Here is a 12,677-nt window from a genome sequence, read left to right as displayed (position 1 = left end):
TGAAAAAGAAAAAGCTTACAGCACCTGGTATTCCCAGGCGGTCTCCCATCCAAGTACTAACCAGGCCCGACCCTGCTTAGCTTCCGAGATCAGACGAGATCGGGCGTGTTCAGGGTGGTATGGCCGTAAGCAATTAGTGCAGGCGCAAAACCAGGTTTTATACAGTAGCACATAAGGAGTGAGAAAGCTGCTGAGGCTCGACGTTACACTTTTACAAAAACAATCATTAGTTAGATATAAACGGCAGTAATTGATTCAGTAGGACTCCTTATCCATGTAAACGATCATTGTGACATCTGAATTCATTAATTATCTGAAATACACTGCGTGTGCGTGTGATGTTAAATGTTTGAACCAAGGTTAACGGTTAAAGTGTCAGAGAATGGGTGGTGATTTTTTGACGTCCTCCCATGATCTGAAGTGAGCGTGCGTGTTTGTGTTGGTGAAAGTTTAAGAAATGTACAACTGTCGGTTCAGCTCTCTGGTGCTCCCTGCTGGCAGTATCACTATACTGTCCTCATGTTTCACAAAAATAGTTTTGAGAGACGTTGTCAGTTTTTGTATGTTGCTTAAATCCTCCAAAGCGGTTGGCAGTAAACATCAGGTCACGGTACGCCACGGAGTCAATGAGCTCGAGTTGAAAAAGAAAAAGCTTACAGCACCTGGTATTCCCAGGCGGTCTCCCATCCAAGTACTAACCAGGCCCGACCCTGCTTAGCTTCCGAGATCAGACGAGATCGGGCGTGTTCAGGGTGGTATGGCCGTAAGCAATTAGTGCAGGCGCAAAACCAGGTTTTATACAGTAGCACATAAGGAGTGAGAAAGCTGCTGAGGCTCGACGTTACACTTTTACAAAAACAATCATTAGTTAGATATAAACGGCAGTAATTGATTCAGTAGGACTCCTTATCCATGTAAACGATCATTGTGACATCTGAATTCATTAATTATCTGAAATACACTGCGTGTGCGTGTGATGTTAAATGTTTGAACCAAGGTTAACGGTTAAAGTGTCAGAGAATGGGTGGTGATTTTTTGACGTCCTCCCATGATCTGAAGTGAGCGTGCGTGTTTGTGTTGGTGAAAGTTTAAGAAATGTACAACTGTCGGTTCAGCTCTCTGGTGCTCCCTGCTGGCAGTATCACTATACTGTCCTCATGTTTCACAAAAATAGTTTTGAGAGACGTTGTCAGTTTTTGTATGTTGCTTAAATCCTCCAAAGCGGTTGGCAGTAAACATCAGGTCACGGTACGCCACGGTAGGCCACGAGTCAATGAGCTCGAGTTGAAAAAGAAAAAGCTTACAGCACCTGGTATTCCCAGGCGGTCTCCCATCCAAGTACTAACCAGGCCCGACCCTGCTTAGCTTCCGAGATCAGACGAGATCGGGCGTGTTCAGGGTGGTATGGCCGTAAGCAATTAGTGCAGGCGCAAAACCAGGTTTTATACAGTAGCACATAAGGAGTGAGAAAGCTGCTGAGGCTCGACGTTACACTTTACAAAAACAATCATTAGTTAGATATAAACGGCAGTAATTGATTCAGTAGGACTCCTTATCCATGTAAACGATCATTGTGACATCTGAATTCATTAATTATCTGAAATACACTGCGTGTGCGTGTGATGTTAAATGTTTGAACCAAGGTTAACGGTTAAAGTGTCAGAGAATGGGTGGTGATTTTTTGACGTCCTCCCATGATCTGAAGTGAGCGTGCGTGTTTGTGTTGGTGAAAGTTTAAGAAATGTACAACTGTCGGTTCAGCTCTCTGGTGCTCCCTGCTGGCAGTATCACTATACTGTCCTCATGTTTCACAAAAATAGTTTTGAGAGACGTTGTCAGTTTTTGTATGTTGCTTAAATCCTCCAAAGCGGTTGGCAGTAAACATCAGGTCACGGTACGCCACGGTAGGCCACGGAGTCAATGAGCTCGAGTTGAAAAAGAAAAAGCTTACAGCACCTGGTATTCCCAGGCGGTCTCCCATCCAAGTACTAACCAGGCCCGACCCTGCTTAGCTTCCGAGATCAGACGAGATCGGGCGTGTTCAGGGTGGTATGGCCGTAAGCAATTAGTGCAGGCGCAAAACCAGGTTTTATACAGTAGCACATAAGGAGTGAGAAAGCTGCTGAGGCTCGACGTTACACTTTACAAAAACAATCATTAGTTAGATATAAACGGCAGTAATTGATTCAGTAGGACTCCTTATCCATGTAAACGATCATTGTGACATCTGAATTCATTAATTATCTGAAATACACTGCGTGTGCGTGTGATGTTAAATGTTTGAACCAAGGTTAACGGTTAAAGTGTCAGAGAATGGGTGGTGATTTTTTGACGTCCTCCCATGATCTGAAGTGAGCGTGCGTGTTTGTGTTGGTGAAAGTTTAAGAAATGTACAACTGTCGGTTCAGCTCTCTGGTGCTCCCTGCTGGCAGTATCACTATACTGTCCTCATGTTTCACAAAAATAGTTTTGAGAGACGTTGTCAGTTTTGTATGTTGCTTAAATCCTCCAAAGCGGTTGGCAGTAAACATCAGGTCACGGTACGCCACGGTAGGCCACGGAGTCAATGAGCTCGAGTTGAAAAAGAAAAGCTTACAGCACCTGGTATTCCCAGGCGGTCTCCCATCCAAGTACTAACCAGGCCCGACCCTGCTTAGCTTCCGAGATCAGACGAGATCGGGCGTGTTCAGGGTGGTATGGCCGTAAGCAATTAGTGCAGGCGCAAAACCAGGTTTTATACAGTAGCACATAAGGAGTGAGAAAGCTGCTGAGGCTCGACGTTACACTTTTACAAAAACAATCATTAGTTAGATATAAACGGCAGTAATTGATTCAGTAGGACTCCTTATCCATGTAAACGATCATTGTGACATCTGAATTCATTAATTATCTGAAATACACTGCGTGTGCGTGTGATGTTAAATGTTTGAACCAAGGTTAACGGTTAAAGTGTCAGAGAATGGGTGGTGATTTTTTGACGTCCTCCCATGATCTGAAGTGAGCGTGCGTGTTTGTGTTGGTGAAAGTTTAAGAAATGTACAACTGTCGGTTCAGCTCTCTGGTGCTCCCTGCTGGCAGTATCACTATACTGTCCTCATGTTTCACAAAAATAGTTTTGAGAGACGTTGTCAGTTTTTGTATGTTGCTTAAATCCTCCAAAGCGGTTGGCAGTAAACATCAGGTCATGGTACGCCACGGAGTCAATGAGCTCGAGTTGAAAAAGAAAAAGCTTACAGCACCTGGTATTCCCAGGCGGTCTCCCATCCAAGTACTAACCAGGCCCGACCCTGCTTAGCTTCCGAGATCAGACGAGATCGGGCGTGTTCAGGGTGGTATGGCCGTAAGCAATTAGTGCATGGCGCAAAACCAGGTTTTATACAGTAGCACATAAGGAGTGAGAAAGCTGCTGAGGCTCGACGTTACACTTTTACAAAAACAATCATTAGTTAGATATAAACGGCAGTAATTGATTCAGTAGGACTCCTTATCCATGTAAACGATCATTGTGACATCTGAATTCATTAATTATCTGAAATACACTGCGTGTGCGTGTGATGTTAAATGTTTGAACCAAGGTTAACGGTTAAAGTGTCAGAGAATGGGTGGTGATTTTTGGACGTCCTCCCATGATCTGAAGTGAGCGTTGTGATGGAAAATCTACCTGTTGTATTGTTTTGGTCTATATGAATTTAAGTTTTGTTGCTATTTTGTGTAATTTTATATAGTGTCTGCCTTCTGGGCTCCTTTTGGGTCATTTAAAGTGTAAACCGTCAGGGGTAGAGAGATGCATTTTTTATTGCCTGCCCTTTCCTATGTTTCTTGTCTTGTAAATCACCTTCCATGCAATCCTTTGATGTGTGGGCCTGATTTCTCGACCCCCTGGCTAGCGTCAACAAAGCTAGGGGGTCGATGGCACGGCCGCTACCCCCTCCAATGCATTCCCCACAGCTGCAGTTGTAAAGATAACCATCTGGTACACAAAGGCTTTTGGTATTGGGAGACCACCCCCTAATAAACCCAAACGAATAAGAACTCATGGACTTTAGCTACTCGGTGGACTTGTCTGAGCGTACCTTCAGAGAATGAAGTAACACGCAAAGAGAAGCTCCCATCTGGGGCCCCAGATTATTGTAATGTATGCCTGTTATGTTGTTTGTTGATGCATGTTGTGATGTATCTTTGTTCGAACTTTTAATACAAATATATATAACCACTAATTGTCAACAGTATTGTGTGCTTTTTGCATCTAAATATCTCATCTGCTTAGACGCAATATCTGATACAGAAATTGCCACGACAGTTTGGGGGCTCGTCCGGGATATCTAACCTGAAGATTCTATGAAATATCAGCTTCCAATACAGGTCTGAGGATTCGTTCTCAGTCCCAAAGCTCTGCTTCGCCTCCAAGTGGTAACCAAACCAGAGGTCGAGGAAAGGGTGCCTGTGGGGATAAACTAGTGGTTCTTCAGTACGATATCCAAAGGAAAAAAGAATTCGAGCAGGTGAGATCACAATACTGTTAAAGCTTCAAAATAAAATCCGTTACAGAAACGGTAAACTTATATCTGAACTTAGGCCTCGTTCAAAGAAACTCTGTTATAGGAACATGCGGTAGCTCCGTTTCGCTTCCGTCAATATATATATAGCTATATAGGTAACAGAAAGGGCAGCTAGGGTCTGTCAGTGACGGTAAAGGGAAACCCCGTTGAAGCGCGGTTGGTGTTATATATATATATAAATAATAATAATAGGTATTCATTAATAAATATATGTATATGTGTGTAGTAACAAGGAGGTTTCGGCGATATTAGATAATTTGTTAAATAATAACTAGTGTAAAAGGATAAATAATAACTAGTGTAAAAGGATCTAAAATATGGGGAACAAATCTGGAAAAACTGAGATAACGGGACCTGCGAAGGTGATGTTGGAGAAGCATGGTGAATCGGCTCTGGAGGGTTTAAAATATTGGTGCAAACTGGGTTTTCCTGAAATGGGGAGTTTTAGCTTAAAACGATTACAGGAGTTAGAGAAACGATTGTTGGAGTCAGAAATGAAAAAGAAAAGTTCCAAACTATGTTGGTGTGCATTTTATTTGTGGGAAAGAGAGGGCCAAGATAGAAAAAAAAATCAGCCAGGGACAGAGAGCGTAGAGAGTGTAGGGATTTTTAATCTCAATGTCACCCGAGATATAGACCCGGACCTGGACTGCACCGGCGGACCGCGTGCGAATCCCCCTTCTCCTCCCCCGTATGACAACGCCCATGAAGCCGCCTCATCGGACAATCTCTACCCTGACCCCGAAGAAGAGGAGAAAGCCCCCGCTCGCAGCGCGAGAGAAGATAGGCCTGCAACTCGTAGCCAGAGGAAAGCTCCACAGCAGGCGACGGCCACACCGACCAAGCGGGAGCCCGTCGCCAGCCACTTGAGGAACCAGGGAATGGCGTTCTCCCCAACTCCTCAACATGGGGACGTGATGGATGGACAATTCCCCATGATCGAAGTACTGAACCCCCAGGATGGCAGTCCAGCATACGTTTTCCGTGCATGGAGACCCAGTGACATTAAGGACATAGCGGAATGGCTCCCAGACCCATCTGCAGTGGGAGGGGCTGCCTTCGCCACAGCCCTTCAAGAGTTGGTCCAACAACACAAGGCCTCCATCAGCAAAGTTCGCCAACTCTGTACGTACAGCCAAGGCGACATGCCCGGGAGGGACGAAGCCAAGAAGCTCCAGCTCACCCGACTGGAGGCCCTGGAGAATCCTAAGCCCACCCGTCGCACTCGCAACAGAAACCAAAGAGGCGACCGGCCGAAAGAAAAGAGAAAGGAGAACGCCGGACGATGGAACTGTCATTGTTGTGGAGCCAAGGATCATTGGGTCAAAGACTGTCCGAAAGAAAAGAGAAAGGAGAACGCCGGACGATGGAACTGTCATAATTGTGGAGCCGAGGATCATTGGATCAAAGACTGTCCCAAGAAAAAAGAATTGACAAAGACAATGGAAGGGCCGGCCGGCAGTTCGCACCTTCCCGTGAAGTGACTGTGAATCATCCAAGAGGCGGAGGTGGAAGGGGGCATTCGCATTTACGGGACGCAGGAGCAGACCAGGTCCAAGGAGCAGGTATGAGCACCATAACACATAACACAACCAACCAAATGATTGTTATATGGTTCTCACCAGCATTACGCGACCTGATCAGCTAAATGTAATATTATATATGGTTATTATATATAGTTATTATATCAATGGGCTATTGTAGACAGTGGATACTCGATTTTTACAATCTATCACAACCATTTTAATGGTCAACCATATCACACAACCATGACATGACTCCAACTGACCCAGACTAACCCCGACTGACCCCCACTGACAACAGAAGTGTATTGCCTAATATTGAAATGCAGATTTTTATATTATGATATTTTGTTAATGTTTTATGGCCAAAATGGCAACAAGGTGAATTAATGAACTTATGAGAGAGATTGGAAGAAGTATGTGTTATGGAAGGAGAAGAGATAGATGAGAACGGAAGGCAAGACAAGATAAGGAAAGGGGTGGGGAGAAAGATAACCCATCTGCATCAAGTTTTGTTCAAATAGATCCGGACCTGGACAACGCTCCTCCTCCTCCTGCTTTCAGCCCGACCAGTGGCCCAATACAGTGCAAATACCCCACGTCACAACTCCTCTGCATCAGACTTTATGAAGTTACAGACCATGGGAGGCCCACCTGAAGAGCTACGGAACGGTCTGCTGGACGACACAAGGAGACAGTCCAGCAGGACCAACAGCACCAGAGTGGTGGCCTCCATGGTGCCTGTGTAGCCACAAGGAAGTGGCCTGAACATTGAGACAAAGGAGGGTCTCAGAGACGGGAGAGACGTGGGGACAGGCACTTCAAATGAGAGGCAGAAAGCTGAGAGAGAGGTGGAGGCGTGTCCAGGCGGATGGAGAGAAGAGCAGTGTCCAGGCGGATGTAAAGTATCGCACTAGACACAGCATTCACACATATTACAAGAGAAAGATCTAATGTGTAACTAGGACTGTGTATAAATTGTGTGATCATTTCTTACATCTGAAAGGTTTGAAAGTCATCAGGAAAAGTGGTTTGAAGAAACATAGACAAGTAGAAAAGTTGAAGGTTAAAGAAATGTGTTAGACAGAGTTCAAATGTACGACAGCGGTAGAATTCATTAAGGCAGAAAACGTTAAAATTGAACCCCAAAAAAGCATAACCATGATGTATGCTACAATGTTTTTCAGAATTAAAATAGGTTTTTGGTGCGCTCGCAAATGTAAGCTTGCTGGTAGTTCTACCAGGAGGACTCAAATCACGCGCGGCTGGCCGCCAATCACCAATCACCAGCTACCAATCACCTGCCTACACCTGCTCTATAAAGAGTAGTCTAACATATGTCTTTGCTGCTCAGGTCTTCGTTCGACGCATACTGCTGCTTTACTGTGCTTCTGATTATCTCGTCGCTTAGTTGCTACGTCGGTTAATACACACCAAGAGGTTATAACTTCGGATTCGTGCTGGTCGGCCTACTACTTCTGGTCCCGGCAAGCGAGCGCAGAAGCGTTTTTTTCGGTCCCCGGGTATCCTCAACAACACCACCAACAAGTTCCCAACACGGACATCCGCCTGGTTCTACAAACCCTCGCCGAGTTGGTGCAAAGCATTGGCGCCAGGATGGACGCCGTCAATACGCCATGCGGAACTCCCGGACGGGTCCAGGCCCCCAACCCGCTGTCGTCGGTCGCCACGGCGCCTTTCTACTTCCAGCAACCATCAGGCTCGGCTTCCTCCGCCTTCACAGGCTACGCACCTGGCACGTGCCCTGCTACCATGGCTACTGCAGTCCCCGCGTTAGCCCCCGCAGCGTATTTTCTCTCACAGCTCTACAGTCCAGCTTCAGGTTGCGGCTCCCTCGGTTGGGTTAGGGGGTTTATTCCAAGGGCAATGGTTTGCTGAGGGATGGCCAGTCGAAGCTGGTACGTTCGCCCTCGGGTCAGAGTCGTCTGCGCTGTTCGAGCTTTACGCTATCGTAGCAGCTAGCGTTCTGTGGGGCAAAGCATGGCGGCGTTAACGTATAACCATGTTTTGCGATAACAAAGCAGCGTCAAAACGGCTGGGAAGGTGGTCTTCCACAGCATACGGATTTTACATCCGGTTGAATTCGTTGAGTTCGTTGCACACGTCGGTGTGGTACAACACAGAACTCTACGTTCGCAATCAAAGGTTCATAATTATCTTTATACCGTGCACTGTTCGGTTAACTCCTTGTGTCTGAGGTTTTCCCTTCACTTAACATGAATGAAGTTGATGGGTTTTAGGCACTGTGGTAACTGATTATTATTAAAAGGTTTTATTGACGAAGGGCCTTTTAGATTGGTTCAGCTGCTGCTCACTAACTCTCACGTTCCTCTGCTCGCAATGCGATTCACATATCGTTCAATTTATTCAAAAGATCCAAAGACAAAGAACGGGTACATTATGGTATCATTTATATTATTTATAGTCTTATTGTTAATAGTTTCAGTCGCGTTGGTATTTAATTTTCATTTGCTCGTTTAGCTACGTATGACAGTTAACAATGTTGGTGTAGGCTTATTACAATTATTTACGCGTGTAGGCCACTCCAACTCACTTGATATCTCAAAAAGATTAGTGTGCTCTCTCAGAGCTGGGAGATTTCATTCTTATTTTAACATATTACTCGAGACGGTGTTTTCTCACAGTTCTACGGGTTCATGCGTTCCCGGGTTCATGCGTTCATGCGTACACGTCTCTTACTCAGACTTTTTCCCCTACACGGGGTATTTAATTTTTCATTTGCTTGTTTAGCCATGTATGTCAGTTAACAATTTTGGTGTATTACAATTATTTATGTGTGTTGGCCACTCCAACTCACTCGATATTTTGAATAGATTAGTGTGCTCTTTCTGGAGTTTTCATCCTTATTTTAACATATTACTCGAGTCAGTGTTTCTCACAGCGTTCTACGGGTTCATGTGTTCTACGGGTTCATGTGTTCTACGGGTTCATGTGTTCTACGGGTTCATGTGTTCTACGGGTTCATGTGTTCTACGGGTTCATGTGTTCTACGGGTTCATGTGTTTCTACGGGTTCATGCGTTTTACGGGTTCATGCGTTCTCGGGTTTATGCGTTCTTGGGTTTATGCGCAAATGCGTACACGTCTCCTACTCAGACTTTTTCCCCTACACGGGGCCTAACTTTCGCTGATGTCACCTTCTCTGCAAGGCATTTTTCATCTAAAAAGCTGAACAAGGGTTGCCGGTCGTGTCTATCAAACGGCTGGGAAGGCGGTCTTCCACAGCTTACGAATCCTACATCCGGTCGAATTCATGGTTCTTCCTTCAAGCGCACACGATGCTCTAACGTCGGTTAAGGCAGGTTTATCACGTTTGCTACTACAGCTGTTTTTGGCGGCCTGTTTCCATTCTAGTCTTAGTCTTTGTGTCAAGGTGTCACTTTTGTTTTTATTAGTTTAGACACGTTCATACTCTTTCTTGTGATATGTGATAAGTATTTTAAGAAGCTGCATTTCCCTCACATAGCCACAAGGGGAGCAAAACCTTATAGAAGGCTGCTCCACCACAGAAGGAGCCGAAGCCTTTACGTCACCCCGGCCACGCCCACTAGGCCACGCCCACTTGACGTCCTCTCTAGCGGGTGGTTTCGAACTCGAGAGGCCAGAGATCAATAGGTAGACGGCAGAGAGCCACCCCGGGCCTATGCCCGGGGGCTTGAAGTAGATCACGGTATTTCCCTCTCTCACAGCGTTAGATACAATTCCCTCCGTTAAGCTTCAGTTACCATACCGAAACAGGCCGACTTTATAATAAATGAAGTCAGTTAAAAGCATCCCGGGATTGGACAACTTTCTTCAAGAATATGCAACATATTGAAATTCCGTTTAGGTATCATCAAAGATACAAGTGCGTAGATTTGTTAAATAAGGTAAACGGTCGAAAATTGATGTTATGTCAGTTGAAGTTCCGTTTGGACAAAACGTTATTACAGTTTATCGCCTAGTTTAGGTCAACGGAAATGAAGACATTTTAGCAGTCTTATTTTGTAAAAACACTTTCAGTCTCGTTCGTATTCGCCAACAACATTGCACTACGCATTTAATTATAGTATTGTCATATGACCAGCATTGTTTTCCTCACGCGATAAAGGTTTGTTGATGACGACATTTAGTCATAATTTTCGGTGTCAAAAGCAACACTATTTGCAACTACTGGTGGTGGTGGTTATCAGGTACTAAACTCATAAAGCAAAATCGGCTATATAACTCAAGGTTAACCTGCAGCAACCCCGGCAAGTTCGACCACGTCGGTGGATCATCTAGAAAACACCCTTTGAGTTCGGTGTCACGTTGGTGGCATATCATGGAAAAAATAAAACTCAAGGTTCGCAGCGGCGACCCCGGTGAGTGCGTTGACCAAAGCGCAGCGGTAACAACTCGGGCACTCGTGACTATGACCACGTCGGCGGCACGTTATCTATTACTCATGGTTGACTGCAGTAACCCCGGTGAGTGCGTTGACTATGTCAACGCACAACTGGGGCACAACTCAGGCACTAGTCGTGAGTTCGTTGCACACGTCTGTGCGGTACAACACAGAACTCGACGTCCTACATCCGGTAGAATTCAAGGTTCTTTCTTCAAGCGCACACGATGCTCTCTAACGTCAGTTAAGACAGGTTTCACACGTTTGCAACCATAGCTGTTTTTGGTGGCCTGTTTCCTTTCTAGTGTTGGTCTAGTCTTGTGTCAAGCTGTCATTTTAGTTTTTATTAGTTTTAGTTACATTCATACTCTTTCCAGTGTTATCGTAATTCCATTTAGATATTATCGAAGTTACAAGTGCGTAGTTTTGTTAAATAAGGTAAATGGTTGAAAATTGATGTTATGTCTGGAACAGTTGAAGTTCCAGTCGAACAAAATAACGTTTTTAAGTCTATAAGTCTAAGTTTTTAAGTATAAGTCTTTATCGCCTAGTTTAGGTCAACGAAAATGAAGAGACATTTTAGCGGTCTTATTTTCGTAAACACTTTTTAGTCTTGTTTTATTCGCCAACTATATTGTACTATGCATTTAATCACTGCTATTGTCACATGCCCAGCATCCACGTTGCGTCCAGTCTCGTTTTTCTCACGCGATAAAGGTTTGTTGATGACGACTCATAATTTTCATTGCCAAAAGCAACACTATTTGCAACTACCGGCGGTGGTGGTTATCGGGTACTAAATTCATAAAGCAAAATTCGGTTTCATAACTCAGGTTAACCTGCAGCAACCCCGGCGAGTGTGACCACGTCGGTGGATCATCTAGAAAACACTCTTGAGTTCGCTGTCACGTCGGTGGCGTACATAGGAAAATAAAACTCAAGGTTGCAGCGGCAACCCCGGTGAGTGCGTTGACCACGTCGGTGGTAACAACTCGGGCACTCGTGAGTATGACCACGTCGGTGGCACGTTATCTAATACTCATGGTTTGACTGCAGTAACCCCGGTGAGTGCGTTGCTCACGTCGGTGGGAACAACTCAAGCACTCGTGAGTTCGTTGCGCACGTCGGTGCGGTACAACTCAGAACTCTAGTTTGTTGCAGCAACCCCGGTGAGTGCGTTGCCCACGTCGGTGGGAACAACCCAAGCACTCGTGAGTTCGTTGCGCACGTCGGTGCGGTACAACTCAGAACTCCACGTTCGCTGCAGCAACCCTGGTAGTGCGTTGACCACGTCGGTGGGCACAACTCGGGCACATGCAAATTTAATTACCACGTCGGTGGCATAATATCAAACACTCAAGTGCAGGGCACGTCGGAGTTCATTGAACACGTCGGTGTTTAACACGGAAGTACACAATATTTGCTGCAGCAACACCGGTGAGTGCGTGACCACGTCGGTGGCACATCAAGGGCACTCGTGATTTCCTTGACCACGTCGGTGTTCAACATGAAAGTTCACAATACTTGCTGCAACAACACCGGTGAGTGCGTGACCACGTCGGTGGCACATCAAGGGCACTCGTGAGTTCGTTGACCACATCGGTGGTTCAACGCGAAAGCACTCAGGTCACGCAGCGACCCCGGAGAGTGAATCGACCACGGCAGTTGGTACAGCACGAAAGCACTCGTGGCTCGCTGCGTAACAGCTGCAGAGTGCTCTAAATTTTAATTGATCTCGCTGAGGTATTTCAAGTCAACTGCTTTTACGTGATTCATCGATCTCGCTGACGGTTTTAAGCTTATCGTTTTACGGTATGTATGATTGACTCTTAATATGTCGTATATTGGGTATGCCTTTTATCTTCCAGAAGCAGTATAGATCCTTGTCCACTTCTTCTACGCGGGTATGTATGGTCTCATTACCTCCTTTCGCTATTCTATTTTTGGGGTCGGCTCCGCCCCTGCCAGTCCCGGCAGGACATGCCGAGTTATCACCTATTTCCGGCGTAGGCCTACGTCCTCTCTTTTGGGGAAGGCTCCGCCCCTGCTAGTCCTGGCAGGATACGCCGAGTCCGCACGTCACCCTGGATCAGTGACGGGGCTCATGCCAAAGATTTACCATGCAAAATATTCCCATGTCGTTATTTAAATAAATCCTGTTCATACTTATCAGTGATCGAGTCTTTAT

General features: G+C 45.6%; 6 non-coding genes across 6 annotated transcripts; all 6 read right to left on the bottom strand.

Annotated features, from left to right (window-relative positions):
• Positions 1-12: 12 nt before the first annotated feature.
• On the bottom strand, positions 13-131 carry LOC130399222 (5S ribosomal RNA). Its single transcript, XR_008901745.1, has one exon. It is a non-coding gene; the product is annotated as a 5S ribosomal RNA (ribosomal RNA).
• A 519-nt stretch (positions 132-650) lies between these two features.
• On the bottom strand, positions 651-769 carry LOC130399209 (5S ribosomal RNA). The gene has a single exon (XR_008901733.1). It is a non-coding gene; the product is annotated as a 5S ribosomal RNA (ribosomal RNA).
• Positions 770-1,297: 528 nt separating this feature from the next.
• LOC130399197 (5S ribosomal RNA) lies at positions 1,298-1,416 on the bottom strand. The gene has a single exon (XR_008901722.1). It is a non-coding gene; the product is annotated as a 5S ribosomal RNA (ribosomal RNA).
• A 528-nt stretch (positions 1,417-1,944) lies between these two features.
• LOC130399185 (5S ribosomal RNA) lies at positions 1,945-2,063 on the bottom strand. The gene has a single exon (XR_008901711.1). It is a non-coding gene; the product is annotated as a 5S ribosomal RNA (ribosomal RNA).
• A 526-nt stretch (positions 2,064-2,589) lies between these two features.
• Positions 2,590-2,708, bottom strand: LOC130399174 (5S ribosomal RNA). The gene has a single exon (XR_008901700.1). It is a non-coding gene; the product is annotated as a 5S ribosomal RNA (ribosomal RNA).
• A 519-nt stretch (positions 2,709-3,227) lies between these two features.
• LOC130399162 (5S ribosomal RNA) lies at positions 3,228-3,346 on the bottom strand. Its single transcript, XR_008901689.1, has one exon. It is a non-coding gene; the product is annotated as a 5S ribosomal RNA (ribosomal RNA).
• Between the last annotated feature and the right edge of the window lie 9,331 nt (positions 3,347-12,677).

The sequence above is a fragment of the Gadus chalcogrammus genome, chromosome 12 (assembly GCF_026213295.1).
Source record: "Gadus chalcogrammus isolate NIFS_2021 chromosome 12, NIFS_Gcha_1.0, whole genome shotgun sequence".
NCBI lineage: Eukaryota > Metazoa > Chordata > Actinopteri > Gadiformes > Gadidae > Gadus > Gadus chalcogrammus.
Note: the sequence above shows the minus strand (reverse complement) of the source record. Positions and strands in the feature narration are given on the sequence as shown.